Here is a 16,727-nt window from a genome sequence, read left to right as displayed (position 1 = left end):
AAGGTTTTGGAACCCCTGCTGTAGTCTCTGCCAGTGACAATATACACAGTAAAATCCTCAGTGTTCATTTGTCATTATCATATTTATTTGTAACTCTGAGAATGTATAAACGTACTGCAAGCAAATGAACACTTTGCGGGTCCATTTGGTTATAGTGTTTCTACACACACAGAGTTACAGTATAACGTAACACTGATTTACTGAGAATTATACTGTGCAGCTCACTTTGCTGAGAGTGGAAGAACAAGACGTCTGGCTAATCGCTGCCTGATTCTGAACTCCCGGTGGAACTATATGCCGAGTTAAACTAAAAGATATTGATCTTATAATAAATCTTTGAAGTTGCACGCACTGTGAAAACATTGGTAAAAAGGAGCCAAATTCAGAAATGACATCATATTTTTCCTCTTGTTGAAACAAAACCGTCCATGTGAAATAACTTGGAATTGCCATGCCTGCTCTCATGCATTTAACCTACTGTATTTTATACCCTTTTTTTTGTACCCTTTTATAAAGGAAAAAATATCCTTTACAAGCTCAAGATACACCATTGATTAAACATATAATCAAATGTTAATCAAAAAGAGCCACTGTACAAAGCTTAAACGTGAAAATATTTGAAATATGTTTTTTAAAATATTTTGCCTATAATGACGTGCCCAAAACAGGAATGCCGGGGTTAAAGTGGTTAAGTTCCACCGACGGTTCTGCGAGTGTCTCCACAATCGTAACATTACAATTGATTGTGCAGCAATGTGCGTCTCTTGATTACCACCCCCATTCTACTTCCTCCGTCTGCCCCCACTTCACCTCACCCTGTCTCTTTCTCTTTTGCTCCCTTCCTCGCTCCCTTTCTTTTCTTTCTCCCCTCAGCATACATCCGTCTCTATGATTATTTAAACGGGTGCCAGAAAATGACTGTGACCCGTTTAATTTGGGCTGTGAGATAGAGGAGAGAGAGAGAGAGGGGCCCTTGCAATTCTCCACACTCCCTTTTTACCGAGCAGGGAAGTGACGGGTGAGAGAGAAGCTGTTGCCATGACTACCCGCTGGCAGCTTCTCTCGTGTGTTCTGAGAGCACTGGCTGTTCCCTCTCTATATCCAACACTCGGGAGAGAGAGAGGAGGGGTGTGGAGGAGGGTGGGGAGAGAGAGAGAGAGAGAGAGAGAGAGAGAGAGAGAGGTGAGAGAGGGAGGCCGGAGCAGGCGAGCGGGGAGGCTAGGGAGGGGCGGAGCTGCCATGGGGAACAAGGCAAGGTCTCTCCGCCACAAAACCAAAGGGCTGCTGGCTGGGAAAAGCTCAACAAAAGAGCAACATTGGGGGCTCTGGTGTCAGATCAGCCCCTCTGCTCCGTGCACACCAGTGTCCCTGACAGGCCTGACAGCCATGGGGGGATGCGGGGGAGTGGCAGTGGATAATTGCTTCAATGCCTGCCTTACAATTCAGGTGTCTCCATAGCCATCTGCGGAGGCTAATCTCTCTGCCAGTGCAGCACACGGCCGCTATTTAGCTGCAATGTGGAATTCGGAAATTCGTCCCACATTCGGCGTTTTCTTTCCCTCAAATAGGAACATTTGCAGTCAAAGCAGCACAACACATGCATATATACAGTAGGTATCAGTCGATGTGACTGTAATTATTCCGCCGTGATCTCTTTCTCAGAATAAGACATCGAGATGTTTCAATTACACCTTCGGCTGGGCCGTATTTCGTGCCTGAAATTTCAGTAACATCATTGATCTCGCTGCAGGCCTCGCAGGGCTGCCTGTGTGTGTACATAAGTGAGTCAAGTATTTCAGGGTTGAGTGTCAGTGACTCCACCCTGTACCTCTAGTCGCCCAGTAAGACGATCCAGGTAACGGATAGCTATGGAATGGACATAATACGTAGGCAGCAGCTTTAGGGACACACAAAGTCTCCTTGTTACTTTCATAGGCACTCTCTTATTCTCTTAAGGACGGGGGGGGGGCTATAGTTACTTCATCTACTAATCCAAGCTATTTCCGTCTCATTGTGACTTTCTTTTATCTCATTTTTTGGAGGACAAAATAAAATGTAGTGGCCTTGCTCTGCTGCCTGCTTCATTTGTTGTGAGTGTGTGTGTCTGTGTCTCTACTGTATACTGTATATTGTGTATGCAGTATCATGCGGTATATATGTCTCTTTTTGTATGTGTGTAAGAGGTCAGCCTAGGAACCCATTCACAGTTTCTCTTTCTGTGTGTGTGTGTGTGTGTGTGTGTGTGTGTGTTACCTCTGCTTCGACGCTGTTGCTATTGGACACAGCGTGCTGCTCTGGGCCTGGTGGTCATGTTGAAGCCTCCACCCCGCCCCCACACTCCCCACCCCCTTCAACCCCCCCCCCCCCCCCCCCCCCCCCCGGCAGGAGGCTGACCTTGGCAGGGCCTGACAGAGAGCTGGCCTGGAGGGGGACCCATGGAGCTCCACGCCAGCCCACTGAGCCAGCCCACTCAGTATGTGCAGGTGTATCGACGCCTGGACAAACACACACGCACGCGCACACACACACACACACACACACACACACACACACACACACACACACACATGCGCGTGCATGCACATGCATGCAGTGCACGCTTACAATATGCATGTATACGCAGTACACATGATCACGTCTGTTTTTCACACATACACGTACAGTATGTATCTGTTACTCTCTTACTCATACAGTACATAGTCATACAAAGGCACGCATGCACGCATGCACGCACGCACGCACGCACGCACGCACGCACGCACGCACGCACGCACGCACGCACGCACGCACAAAGCCACTGGACCACAGTGGAGGCCCTCCGAGCAAGCAGATGTCCCGCTTCTCCGTTCCCCTGTTTTGTCACTTTCCTGTTTCTTGCATCTTCTCCCCCCTCCGTTCCAATTCTCTACGCCTCTCCTATACTATACTGTACCTCGGTCACCCATTCCTAATCTCGCTTCCCTTCTGTCTTCAACTTGTTTGTGTCTGGCTGTTTTCTCTCTTCCCTTTCCTCTCTTTTTTTTTATCCTTTCTCCATCCTCTTTTCTCCCATCTAGGTTTGTCTTATAATCTCTCTTGGCTGCTACTTTGAGCCCCCTCCTCACTCACTCGCCGCCGCATCGGTAATCGTGGGGAGATACAGTGGAAAGCACTTCAGAATCGTGAAGGAATAACATTCGCAATGTCGTTCATTCCTGCAGAATTCTTTCTTTCTTCTATTTTGTAAATCGCAAATCTTTCCAGTGGGGTTTTGGGTGGAGGGGATGGGTGTGGGGCAACGTGGGTGAAATAATAGCAGCTATACTGGAAGCTAAATAAACCAAAATGGATAGACTAGCCTTGCATGACTGGAATCCTAGATGGGTTGATAGATGCACATGAATAAATACATATCGAAATCTATGTACGAATCAATAATTTACTCTCCGTAGCTCTCCACCAGTGTTCATTAGCACATCATCCTCAAGATGTAGATATAAGAACAGTATATGACTTCAGTGAGAGTATAATGCATCTGGGAGTTTCTGCACATCCGATATGGAGGTCCCAACGGAGATACAGATAGTAGAGCCACACAGCAAGATACAGTACACTATAGACCACTGGTTCCCACACACTGGGTCGGGACTCATTTGTGTGTCGCGGACACATTGTTATGGTTCCCCTTACTTTTTGTTTCCTACATTTGTTCGTTTTTTTATGATTTCAAAACATTTACAAAAAACATTACCAAAAAGTTAAGCTAAACTTAGTTTTTTTTCCTGTAATTTAATGGAGAAATCAAAGAAAAATCTGAGAAATTCCATAAATTAGAAAACAAATGTGGCCAAAATTTGACTGAGGGACTGCCATTGGATTCTTTTGAATTTTCGTTGACATATTGGTTGTTCAGTTTGACCCACCAGTTTTGGAGATATGGCTTATAGAGTAATGTCTTGCAGAAAACAGCGAGTTGAGAAAACAGGCTTGAAAGGTTCACTTATGTGGACTCTAACATTACAGCTACATGCATGTTTAAGCATTTACTTCATATTTATATCGATATCAGGTCTGATATTTATTTCAGACATTCTTATATGTGAAGAGTCTGCATGTGCTATTAACTCATTTTGGATAAAATGAGTTAAAAAGCTGTAGGTTGCATGATGGCAGTCTCTCAGTCAAATCTGGTCACAAATGTTTCATAAGAAGTAGGGAACATAGCCAATCTACAAGCTCACAACGTGGCGCAAAGCGACGTGTTTTGAGCTCGTAGACCTGCTATATGTTCAGTAGCCTAGTTTGGGTCCCGGGCAAACATCTAATTTCTCTTTTGGGTCACAGGCTAAAACGTTTAGACAGTACACACTTTTGAGACAGATGGGTGTCTCTTCATCTCTGGGGGCTATAAACCCCAATACCCACCCAGCCTTTTGACTGGCGTCATTCACTGATGGAATTGCACACAACCGTTAAAACGAAACATCCCAATTAGGTTGAATTAGTTAAAAGGTCACAAAGGTATTGCATCATACCAGGAGTGGTCCCTCGGAATCGACTGCAGCACCAGGAAAAACATACTGTATGATATATTTACAAGACTGGAGTGCAAAGGACTGGGCGTCGGCGTCACTGAGGAGCCCATGTCTGGCTCTGTTTTGGTGGCGACACATAATTGTGTTGTTATGAAGCAACCAGTGGTCCGGGGACCACCAGTGAGGTGGTTCTAGCCGCTCCCTATAGCTAAATGATGGAGAGTATTGGTAACCAAATGGACACTTATAGATCTTTAACTCTTGAGAGCGTAAAATGAAACCAGAAGGGCCGGAAGTTTTACACATTTAGAGAATGTAGAAGAATTGTCATTTGCCTGTTATCTCTCCTAAATGGTGCCGACATCATTACAGCATGGAATTGTGGACAAAATCGTATCCGACGGCAACAAAAATATTCTTTTAGTTTTGGGTACTCTGAGAGGCAAAATCTCAATGGTGGGTCCGTGGCTAAAAATGCAGAATAAATAATGGACCTTGATATGAAAAGGGTTGAAAACCAGTGTTCTAAACTCTAAAGGACTGCTGTTATATTCCCTGTCTTGTGGAGTGGACAGTGTGCTCTCCTCATTTTGTCTGTGTGCTGCTGGCCCTGCTGTAAGGGGCAGCCACAATGGGAACAGAGTGGGAGTGCCGGGGCTTGGAGAGTGGCTCTGGAGGTGAGCTATTTATTGCCTAGAAACCAGGGCTCTCAGGCAGTACGATTACATTGCTGGCTCTGCCCATACTGCTTGCTTTCAAGACTTTTAGTATACTTCCCAGGCTGAGTCTTTCTCTCGTCCTCTTTTTGAGGGGCGCTATATAGCCTCTCCTATGTCCAGCTTTGTCCTATACACAAACATTAAATTACGATTGACAATTGAATGGACAATTTTACGTCTATTTTACGTCATGATGACGTACTATGAGCGCCCCTCACATCACACAGGTGTGATCCCTGTTAGTTGTTAACCAAAGCAACTGCTTTCCTGCAGTAGAACTTAATTTGTAACATGTCTCTATTTTTAAATAACTCTAAATCCATCTAAATACAAATTTGCCGTACGTAGTTTTTAAGATTCACAGCCCGCCATGGCGGTTACAAACTTGCAAAGTGGAGTGAAAGCTGCTACTGTACATACATACATACAGTATATGTATGGATGTACACACACATGTTTAAGTATGTATGTACAGTACTTTGTGTTTCCTTCCAGCAACTAATGAAATCTTACATGTCTTGAATGGGATCTTGGGTTAATATTTTCTTTATATTCCCTCATCCCCATCTCCCCCCCCCTCCCCCATAAGTGTGCAGTGTGTAGTGTGGTCAACAGACTGTGTCCTCAGCCCCTCTGCTCCCTGCTTCCTTGTCTGGCATGTCTGTTCTTTCGCTCCTGGGTCTAAAGTTCAGCCAGAGACAACAGGAGGGGACCATCTCATCGCACAGCTCTCAGCATTTCACAACACTCACACCATTTTGTTTTTGCTGAGTCAAATACAGGCTTCCCCTCTGCTCTGCTCAATAAGAACGCACACCCTTCCCTGTAGGCACCGTGTTTTGCCGGAGGAGGACAGAAGGGAATGTTTTGAGAGCACTATTGCCGGCACCGGCCGGCAGGAAATACAAGAGTCAGACTAAAATGGCTCATTTCACACTGTTGACTGACCATTTCGTAGCCTAGGACAAAAAAAAAACGTATTTTATGTACGTGTGCATCTTAGTAAATGTAGATTCTGAATAGGATAGTGGTGTTATGATGTCTGTTACACAGTGCTATATAGGGGTGCACGATTATGAAATTATGACCGATATCCGAGCTCCAATTATTTGCAAGGTCATATCTGCCAATACCGATTCTGAACGATTCCGATATTATACAGAGGACCACAATGGAAACAAGCCTATAGGCCCTATAGGGGCTTGGCCCAAAGCCTGTTAATAAAGTATTCAATCAATCAATAAATAGCATATACTATTTTCCAAGTGTCTGTTTTCACAACTGAATGACTGAATGGGATGAGTACACTTTTTTCTTTTTTTTATCCCACGATTTTGCAACCCAGTTATTTTCCACCCAGTGCCAATTATCTAATGTAATCCTGGACTGACCTCATGCCTCCTTCTATGCATGAGGAGTCCAAGCTGCTTCTTTTCACCTGACGGGGGGGAATTTCCCCAGCCGGACGTAGCGCGTAGAAGGAACACGTTATTCCGACCAGTTCCTTTGAGTACACACATAAAAAAAAAAAATTAGTTCATTTTTTTTCATTTTTATTATTTTTAGCTGGTGAAAACCGATGAAATAATCTGTATTATTTTGAGACCGTTACGATACCGATATGGCATTTCTATGGCCGATTTTATGGCCAATTCCGATTATGCCACCGATTAATCGTGCATTTCCCTAGTGCTATTCTATCCCTCTACACCTACTGTTTCTCTACTGTTCCGTCCCCCGCCGAGGGCAACGTGTGAGGAGCCCGTCCTGAGTCGGTCGGGGTGGCCTTCGGAGAGGCCCTGGTGACTGCAGGGGCTCTTTAATAAGCTCTGCTGGGGAGGCAGGAAGAGAGGCTATGGGAGCCCTGGCTGGAGTTACCCCCCCATCAACTCAGTCACTGCCCCTTCCTTTAGTTACCTCCCTCCCTCTCTATCGCTCTCTCTCTCTCTCTCTCTCTCTCTCTCTCTCTCTCTCTCTGCCTCTCTCTCTCTCTCTCTGCCTCCTGGCATACCTCCCGCAACCCTCCCCCATACTAGTCCATCAGACCATCTCCCAGCATCCTCTCCTGCCATGCCTCCTTTCCTTTCCGCCCCGATCTCTCCAACACATCTCCTCCTCCTCTCTTCCTCCTCCACTCCTCACTGCTGACTGCACCTCCCTCACAGCTCCCGTTTTACAATCCTCCCCGCCTATGCCTCCCCGCCTGCCTCCCGTCAACACATGCCAGGACTCCTGGGGTGCCAGCCAGTTAAAGAGGGCGAGGACTTCATCTCAAAGAGCTCCTCGGGATGTCATTATAAAGATCATCAGCAGGTCTTTCCTCGCTGATCTTACATAACTATTCCTTCAAACAGAATGGCCTTCAAAGACAAATAATTACCCGGTCTTCTTATACTCCACGAGTTATAATGAACAGAATCAAAATGTGCGAATAGCGCTGAATGTAGAAAGTCAGGTTTTAAAGATCATACTTGTCAAATTATCAGTTTGTCAAATTGTGCCATATATATATGGCTCTCATTTTTAGCGATTATATTTCTGTATGTTATGCCAATGTTCTGGATATGAATTACGATAGGAAGTCATTTTTATTCTGTTATGTCATTAAAATGATCTATTGTCTTCTGATTTCTGCTGTCAGTTAATTCAATATTTAACATTTTATACACATAATGCATTTTGAAAAGGCCATTATCCACAGAGAACGTGACATGAACCGCAGCCTTATATTCTGGGGGAGAGCATTCCGCAAAAATATCTATAAGCGGGTTGCACTCGATGTGTTGTGAGCTTATAGTTATTTTTTGGTTATTTTTGTGAAAGCTAACGCAGCAAGCACAGTCAGGACCTGGACGAATTAGTGACGTCTTGATTAGGGCCAGATCAAGTCAAACCAAGACTCGTCAGATCTGGCCCAGAATATCACCTGATTTCAACCAACATAATTTTCTGCCCACTAAGACGGACGTCCCTGGATAATACAGAGAGAGTATACGATACGAGGCCAGATCAACAAGTCCGATAGAGTCCAGATAACAGTTTACAAGAGGGTCCACCTTGTTCAATTCATCAAAACATTTAGAGATGTACAAATATACACTATATAGCCAAAGAACAGAACAGGACTTCATCATACTGATCAGCACCGACTGTAGGTAGGGCGTTCCACATTTTGCTGGCATAGGAGCGAAAATAATTTAGTCCCTTGTTTGTGCCGAATCTGGGTTGCACATATGGTTTGTTGCACTCCCTCATGGTGTTGTGGGTGTGGACTTCGTTGACATTAAAGAAGTATTTAGACAGGTACTGACTGTTAAGGTACATGTGGGTATCTTGGTCAAACATAATATCATAACTAGTCAGATCTGGCCCAGAATAAGCAGGCTATGTAGGCTATATTATTTCAACTGCTGAAGACATCCTGGAAATGAGTAGAGATCATCCCCATATGGGCTGTGATCTGGCCTAGTCCCAGTAGCGATCGTCCCCATATGGGCTGTGATCTGGCCTATAGTCCCAGTAGAGATCATCCCCATATGGGCTGTGATCTGGCCTATAGTTCCAGTAGAGATCGTCCCCATATGGGCTGTGATCTGGCCTATAGTTCCAGTAGAGATCGTCCCCATATGGGCTGTGATCTGGCCTATAGTCCCAGTAGAGATCGTCCCCATATGGGCTGTGATCTGGCCTATAGTCCTGAACGTCACCGGAAAAGGACTTCATCCTAACGTCATCATGCCGTCATTTGCTGGGAAGAGAAAGGCAACTATTTAACCCAGCGGTTCGTTCAGTTCACACAGTTGAAAGGGTATGTGCTTGGTCTGCAATTACATTCCGCTGCAATTAACACCAGAAACGGATCTGTTACCGGAGCATAATATCCTTCCTCTCAACATCCATCCGTCCGTCCATCCACTCCCTCAGTCTAACCCTCAAAATCTACCCATATACAATTTGTATACATAGCTTGCCGCATCCACCCGGCAAGCTGAATATCCAGCCAAGCCTATCAATCTATTCTCCCTGCCTAATTCCTCTATCCTACCCCCGCCCCGCCCGGCCCCATTCTAAGGCGTTGCCTCCATTCATGGGCGAGATCATTATTCCGAGAATAACGAGAGAGAAAAAAAAAAACATAGATATCTGTGGTGAAACAGAATGCATATTAAGTTGGTAGCAGGTGGACCTAAATAGTCATACCCCCCCCCCCCCTCTCTCTCTCTCTCTCTGTCTTTCTCTCTTCTGTCTAATCGCGACGCTGCAGCCCCACGCTCTAGGTCTCTACTACCATGTAACGTGTGGGCTCCATCAGCCATGCAGATGAGCATAGCTTCCTTCACCTTAATTAGAGGTCCCAAGGGGACTAGATGTGGGCGCTCGAATACCATCACCGTCAGACACTCGCACCGTTGCGCTGCCTTTCATCGAGAACCGGGGAGAAAACACAGGGGAAATTGTCATCACTACATGTAGCCTATATGACTGAGGCCCATTAAAGTATCTAGTGGGAATTTACATTAAGGGGTGTGTGTGTGTGTGTGTGTGTGTGTGTGTGGGGGGGTACTTTCCTGTTATTTTATTCTGTACTGCATGTGGCCACTGACAATAAAGTACCCTCTTAATTAGCTGCTGTTATAGTTCTTTTCTTTTTTTATTTCTTTTTTTAATCCTGTGTTTGGTCTATGTTTCTTTTCTGTACCGCCTTACAGTTTTACTGCTAATAAAGAATGTAATCAATCAATCAATCCGGAATAGTGGCCCCCTGAGAACTTTGGGTACTATTTTTGTTATATTTATTTATTTTATTTTATATTTAGGCTACTTGACTTACTATAAATAAAATGTAGGCTACATTTCAATTACAATTGCCACAGATTGATTGATACAAACCTACCTGTGGATATAGCCAGTCATTTGGAAAGTTGAAATAAAATTTAGGTCATGATGAACCAAGCAATATTATGTTCAAATGCTGTAGGCCCATATAGTTGGCCACACTTTTTAAATTTATTTTCGACTACATTTCAAAGCATATAATAATAATAATATTATTTTTTTTTGCCATTTTAACATTGACGCCAACACCCCCCCAGCCCCACCCCCAAATCTCCCGTAGACGACTGCAGTGCAGACATGCATGCATCATCTATCATCATCAGGTAAAGCCACGTTGAGAATTGATTGATTGATTGAAGTATTAACAGTTTGCAGAATGGATAGCCTACAGTTCACATGAAAGCACAACTCAATACAAAGACTGTTACTTAGTGTGGACGACACAAAGCAACACTTATTTACAACAGGCCCAAGAAGCTAGCACCTAGCTAATAATGTGATGTTATGTTACTCAGGCCAGTACAACATGCAGGTTGCAGGAGGAGTCAAGGACCGTTTTGGTATCGTGTTAAAATGTCATTCATGTTTGTTATTGCCATTGAGTATACTTTCACGTTGCCTATAGTTGTTGTTCATTTGTTTAGAATAGTTGGCTATCCTATATCTCGTTGGAGGCTAGCTATTGCATGATGATTTTATTGTTTGGACACGTGACTTGTTTACACGCGCACGCATACGCGCACGCACACACGCACATGCATGCACATGCATGAGTGGTGACAGTACATCTGGGCACCTCGATGTAAAATTGGCTATTTGGTCCAAAATGCTAAAAATACAATGTTTGGGACATTCGACCGCATAATTATATAGTCTACATATTAGGTAGGCTAGCTGTCACTGGCCTAATCCACAGGTAGTAATGCTAAACACTATGTTTTACTTATATTAAAGTAACTCAACCTGATTACATTTGATTGCATTCTATATTGATGTTTTAAACCAGAATATATATATATTTTATAGTGTTGTGCAAATATCATTTATTTTATTTATTTTTTATCCCACGATTTTGTAACCCAGTTTTCTTTTCACCCAATTGCCAATTGTCTAATGTAATCCTGGGCGCTACACTTCCTCTGCCAACCTGGGGGGGGGGGGGGGGGGGGCAGCGGACTGCCTCCTTCTATGCATGAGGAGTCCAAGCTGCTTCTTTTCACCTGACAGAGGGGAATTTCCCCGGCCGGACGTAGCGCATGGAAGGGACACGTTATTCCGACCAGTTCCTTTCCCCTCCATCAGGCGCCCCGGCTGGCCAGGGGGAGGTAGTTTTAGAGACCAGGATTACGGCATGTTTTTGTGAGGATATCGGGTGACAGCACTACCAACTGTGCCACCGTGCCCCACTTTTGATTTGTATAATGGTGATTTTTTACTGTCAAATGATATTTGAGAGTATTTTGTAATAATGGACTCTGTTCTCTGTTACATGCAATACTTCCCAACTCTGGCAATGAGTCATTAGAAATGATAGCATTTTATGATTAATAACAATAATGTTGTTATTGTGCCAATGTGTACAGTCCCTGTCAGCTGTCATCTGCCAACCTCTACTGCCGTCTCCTCCCATACACATGATGGAGTCACCAACCACTTATTTTCTCACCAGTGACATGGAGTGCGGAGGAAGAAGATATATCCCTGAGTTCTGCTTCCAACCAACCTGTGGGAAATGGCCGGTGCATCAGCAGCATCACCCCATGGTTTCCCACCCCAGTGAAAACACCTATATATCCTGCCGGAGGCGCGGTGAGGAATTGAGCCCAGTCTCCACAGCGGTAAGGCAGAAACGTTATCCCTTTACCACACACACACACACACACACCTACCTGGTCAAATATTAAAATCAACCTAAATAAATGAGAAATCTTTAACGTTAACCCATTTAGACCTGAGCTCGATTCTACAAATGTCTTCTATTCTAAATCATGGCAGTTTTCTGAAAACCCTATGTTTCTATATCAGTGGTTCTCAACTTTTTTTTCAAAAATAGCTTGTAGATCTGCTATTTTTGAATAGCTAAAGTATAATAATAAGACAAGAACAAGATGATAAGACAAGACACAAATTCCAAATGTCCTGTTTAAATTCATTACATTTAATAAATATCAGTATAATTTTTTTAAACCAAATATAATAAATAGTCTACAATTTATTTTTCTACTTAAACATGCCTATACAATACATACTATTAATATTAAGTACCGGGTATTTAGCACACTGTTCTGTATAAACACAACATTTTACAACAATTAATGTCCCCCCTTCCACTAAACATAAACAACAACAATCCTCCTGTCCGCCACATGTACGTATGTGTAGGTCCCCCCCCCCCCCCCCATGTCCCCTTTAAACGGGGAGGTTCTCTCTATGTGTGTTCACCCCCCTACTAGCCCCTGGGCTCTCAGCTCCGGGAGGGCGAGAGAGAAAGAGAGAGAGGGAGAGAGAGGAGAGAGAGAGAGAGAGAGAGAGACTTGCTTGCTTGCCGGCCGAGTGGACGCGTCGGAAACCTCCCCGGAGGGGCCCTGTGTAATTCGATGCATGCTGTTAAAGCTTAGAGTATATTGTCTTCCCTTTTGCTTATGAAGTCTCCGCCCACTGGCCCACCCTACATTTAGAGGATCATGTGACTGGGGTAAGTCATTTGCAAGTACAACCGTTCTCTGTGCGCTCCCCATTCATTTCCTGAGAACTGCCAGAGCCGAGCAGCTGAGAGGCAGAAGGGGAGGGGAGCTACTCACTCACTCCACGCACACACACACACACACACACACTCACGCACACACGCACGCACGCACGCACGCACACAAACACACACACACACGCACGAGCGTGCGCGCACGCACGCACACGTACACACACACACACGCACACGTGCGCGCGCTTGCGCACCGACACATACAACACAGAGTGAGAGAGAGAGGGGAGAAGAGAGAGGAGAGAGAGAGAGGACTGTATAGAAGAGAAAACAGTCTCCACGGCTCTGCAGCTTCTGACAAGGTCTGTGCATTTTCTCTCCTACCGTTGCTCTGCCACTCTGTGCGCTTCGTTTGTCATGTCGGTGGCGGGTTTGTTGGCTTCTGTTCCGTTCTCCGTGTGTGTCTCTCTCAGCTCAGCTGTCATTGCTCTGTCAAAGCCAATGACAAGTACGGATCACCTGTACGTACGGCACACTGTTTTCCGTGTGGTTTGCGGCATTGTGCTCGCTGTCAGTCAGAGAATGGAATACGGAGAGGCTATCTATCTACCGATGCTGACTGGACTTTATAACACCTCTTTCTCAGTATGACTCCGGTCCATGAACTGTCATGAACAAGAAGAGTCTTCTTGCTGTAATGTATATACACATATACAGAGTGGACACATCAGGCATGGACATCATCCCCCCTATACTGTACCGGTTGCACGTTCTCGTTGAGGTTTACTTTGTTTCCTCTCAATGTCTGGACAAATTTTGTTGCCTCATGATTTGTAGTGTGTGAACTTGGGTCCGGTGTTATTGGTGGCTATATAGAGCTGACTCGATGTCTCTTTTTGACCCAGGCATACGGTTTTAAAACGAAACGGAGTGAGCAGCAGAACTCTCTCTCAGCACTTTCGTTCTGGAAAAAAGTTTGGTGGCTATAGTCAGAGTTCTGTGCATGTGTTATAGTATAGAGTGCGGTGCGCCTCACTGTGTGAGTTTTTATGTTTACGTGTTGTGTGTGTGTGTGTGTGTGTGCGTGTGTGTGCGTGTGACTGTGTGTGTTTTGACAGCCTTATTTGCCTACCGTATACTGTAGCTCACAGACATGAGAGCCAGGGCTGTTAGCAACGGGTTAAACATTAGGAGGCTCGGGTAGCTGAGGAAGGACACCGTTGGGTGTGTGTGTGTGTGTGTGTGTGTGTGTGTGTGGGGGGGGGAGGGCGTGGGGGGGGGAGGGTGTGTGCAATGCATGTGTATTCATGTGCGCGTGTGAACGTGCACGTGGAAAGTGTTTGTTTGAGCGTGTGCATGTTTGTTGTTTACGTGTGTGTGTGTGTGTGTGCGCGTGTGCGCTCTCGGTGTGGGAGTGATGCGGGGCTGGTGTCTTGGGTGTCATCGACAGCGCTCTCACTTCCAGGGTAATAGTCATTGGTATTGATGGGTGGCTGTCAGGAGGCAGGAGAGAGAGAGAGAGAGAGAGAGAGAGAGAGTGAGTGGCTAGAGGGGCTGGCCCTCGGCTGTTATTTTCAATTACAGGGGACCGGGGTAGAGCTGACAGCAAAGGCATTTGTACACCCCAGCGAGGGCGGAGGTAGTGGGTGGATGGGGCGAGGGAGGGAGGGAGGGAGGGAGGGGTCGGTAGTGGGTGGGTGGGTGGGTGGGTGGGTGGGATGGTTGGAGAAGAGACTCTGGCCCCTCTGCTCCTGGGTTTGATGTGGAAACTGAGCACTGACCTCCATGACTTTACCCCCGCACACTGGAGAGGCCCTCCCCCCCCCCCCCCCTGCCTTTAACTGTGTGACAGCAGTGTGTGTGTGTGTGTGTGTGTGTGTATATATGTGTGTGCGTGTGTGTGTGTGTGTGTGTGAGATGTGTGTGTCTGTGTGCGCGCAAGCCTGTGTGTATAGCTATGTGTGTAAGTGGTATGGAGGGATTTTGTGAGTGAGCAGGCATAGGAGAGAGATGGGAGGGGAGAGGAGGGGAGAGGAGGAGGGGGGGGAGGGGAGGGGAGAGGAGGGGAGAGGAGGAGGGGGGGAGGGCATAGAATAGACCCCCTGGAGCTCCCGGGGTATTCAGTGAGCGAGATTAGTGCCCATTTAAACTCTCACTTAAATCCATTTACCATGGACCCCTCACTCCCCATACGCATAAGAAGCCAGATATCGCCATACATTGCACTTTTATGCTACATGAACGGCTCAGTGTCACGTCTGAACGGCTCAGTGTCACACGCACGTGCGCACACACACACACACACACACACCCGCTCGTGCAGTGCACACACACACACACACACACACACACACACACACACACACACACACACACACACACACACACACACACACACACACACACAATAAATGAAAAAATACTCACACTCTGGCTGCACCCCACCCCCACCCCACCCCACCACCCACATAGATATTTTGTGACCGTCTGCAACCAGATCAATGGAGGCTGTAATCCCCCCACCGCCCCAACACCAGCCCCGCATTAAGCTATTGCTATCATTTCGATTCCTTCCTCGGTCGCAATCACCCCTCAGATATGGTCCAAGGGCTTATGATAGTGATCAGCTCAGGTGGGGGACTCAATTAAAAAGCCAATCACCAGCGAATAGGCCCTATCTGTCCATCAACAGCGCTCCCCCCCCCCCCCCCTCCACAGCACGTTTAATTGCTCCGCAGGATTCCGCCACTAAAGGCATCATCTGTCTGCCACAGATCAGGACACACAAATTGGGCCGCTTGTTGACAGATGGAATCTTCAGGATGGAATACTATAGTGCTATATCATTCGAAGGGCACATACCTATTCTGTGGACGAAGGGGGTTGTGGAATTCCCCCATGCTATGCCTAATCAGTTGGGTTAACTGCCAGCATATTGATTGACTGCTGTATCATTGATCCAGCTGCATGTTATGGACTGTATGGCCATTGATTGGAGATAGACTGCAGCAGTGCGCTGTGTTATATGGCCACGCTCAACTTGCTCAAGAGGCTCCATCCTATACTGGAAAAGCCAAGAGCCCCCCGACTACTGGAAAGCCAAGGCCAGAGGGTAGTGGGGGTGGGGGGGCGGGGGAAAGGGGCGTGCTCAAGGTGCATTGTGGGATAGCCCTGTCCGTGTGTGCGTGTGTGCGTTGTGTGCGTAGCGGTGCGCGTGCGTGTGTGCGTGATGGCCCCTGGCCACAGAGAGGGCGTTGTGTCTCTGGAGCTGTCAGACCTAGCTATTCACAGGCACAGGAGCCGACCATCACCACCACCACACAAAGACTCCACGCACGCACGCACGCACGCACGCACGCACGCACGCACGCACGCACGCGTATACGCACAATCTGTGAGACAGATTGCCCCGAAATGCAGGGGTGAATTTGTATAATGACGTATTGACATGTTCCAAAGAGATGAAGAGATCACTGATTGAACTAATCAGAAACAATGTTTTTTTTAGTAAGGATGGAGAAGTGCTTCATGGTCTCTGTGTTCACTGTCTGTGAACATGCATGAGAAACATGCATTATTGACATTATTTTCAAGAGACGTTTGTGTCTGGATCGCGTGACACTCTGTTGTATTTGCTAAATACTTAATAGTAGCACATTTGTTTCAGCAATAATTGAGTATATACTATACAGACAAAAATCTGTTCAAATCACATTTTATTCTGACCCCTCCACGAAAAGGCCTCGTTGTCCCTGACCCCTTATCCATCATTTATACATTATGAATAATTAGTGTGGACTTAAATAGTTTTTCGTCTGTAGTACTCAATGTTTTAGGTGAAAATCTTCACAAACAGTTCAAAAAAAGCAGATCAGATCAGATCTAACAATGTGCCGTGTTGCAATACGCTGTGAGTTTGTAGATCGGCTATTAAAAAAATATATATTTATTGGTTATTTG

The 16,727-nt window shown here is 45.9% G+C and overlaps 1 protein-coding gene across 2 annotated transcripts in view; it reads left to right on the top strand.

Moving 5' to 3' along the window:
* The first annotated feature begins 12,627 nt into the window (after positions 1–12,627).
* The window catches only part of klf12b (Kruppel like factor 12b), a 62,848-nt gene continuing 58,748 nt past the window's right edge, over positions 12,628–16,727 (top strand). Inside the window, exon 1 of one of the 2 annotated variants that reach the window (XM_083777198.1) lies at positions 12,628–12,764. The gene's annotated coding sequence lies outside the window, so the exon portion shown is untranslated. Of the gene's footprint in view, positions 12,765–12,825; positions 13,130–16,727 lie in introns of those variants that run through there. The other variant, XM_083777197.1, reaches the window with a different exon arrangement.

The sequence above is a fragment of the Protomyctophum parallelum genome, assembly GCF_964188405.1.
Source record: "Protomyctophum parallelum genome assembly, chromosome: 11".
Taxonomy (NCBI): Eukaryota; Metazoa; Chordata; class Actinopteri; order Myctophiformes; family Myctophidae; genus Protomyctophum; species Protomyctophum parallelum.
The sequence above is the reverse complement of the archived record's forward strand: the minus strand, read 5'-3'. Positions and strand labels throughout refer to the sequence as shown.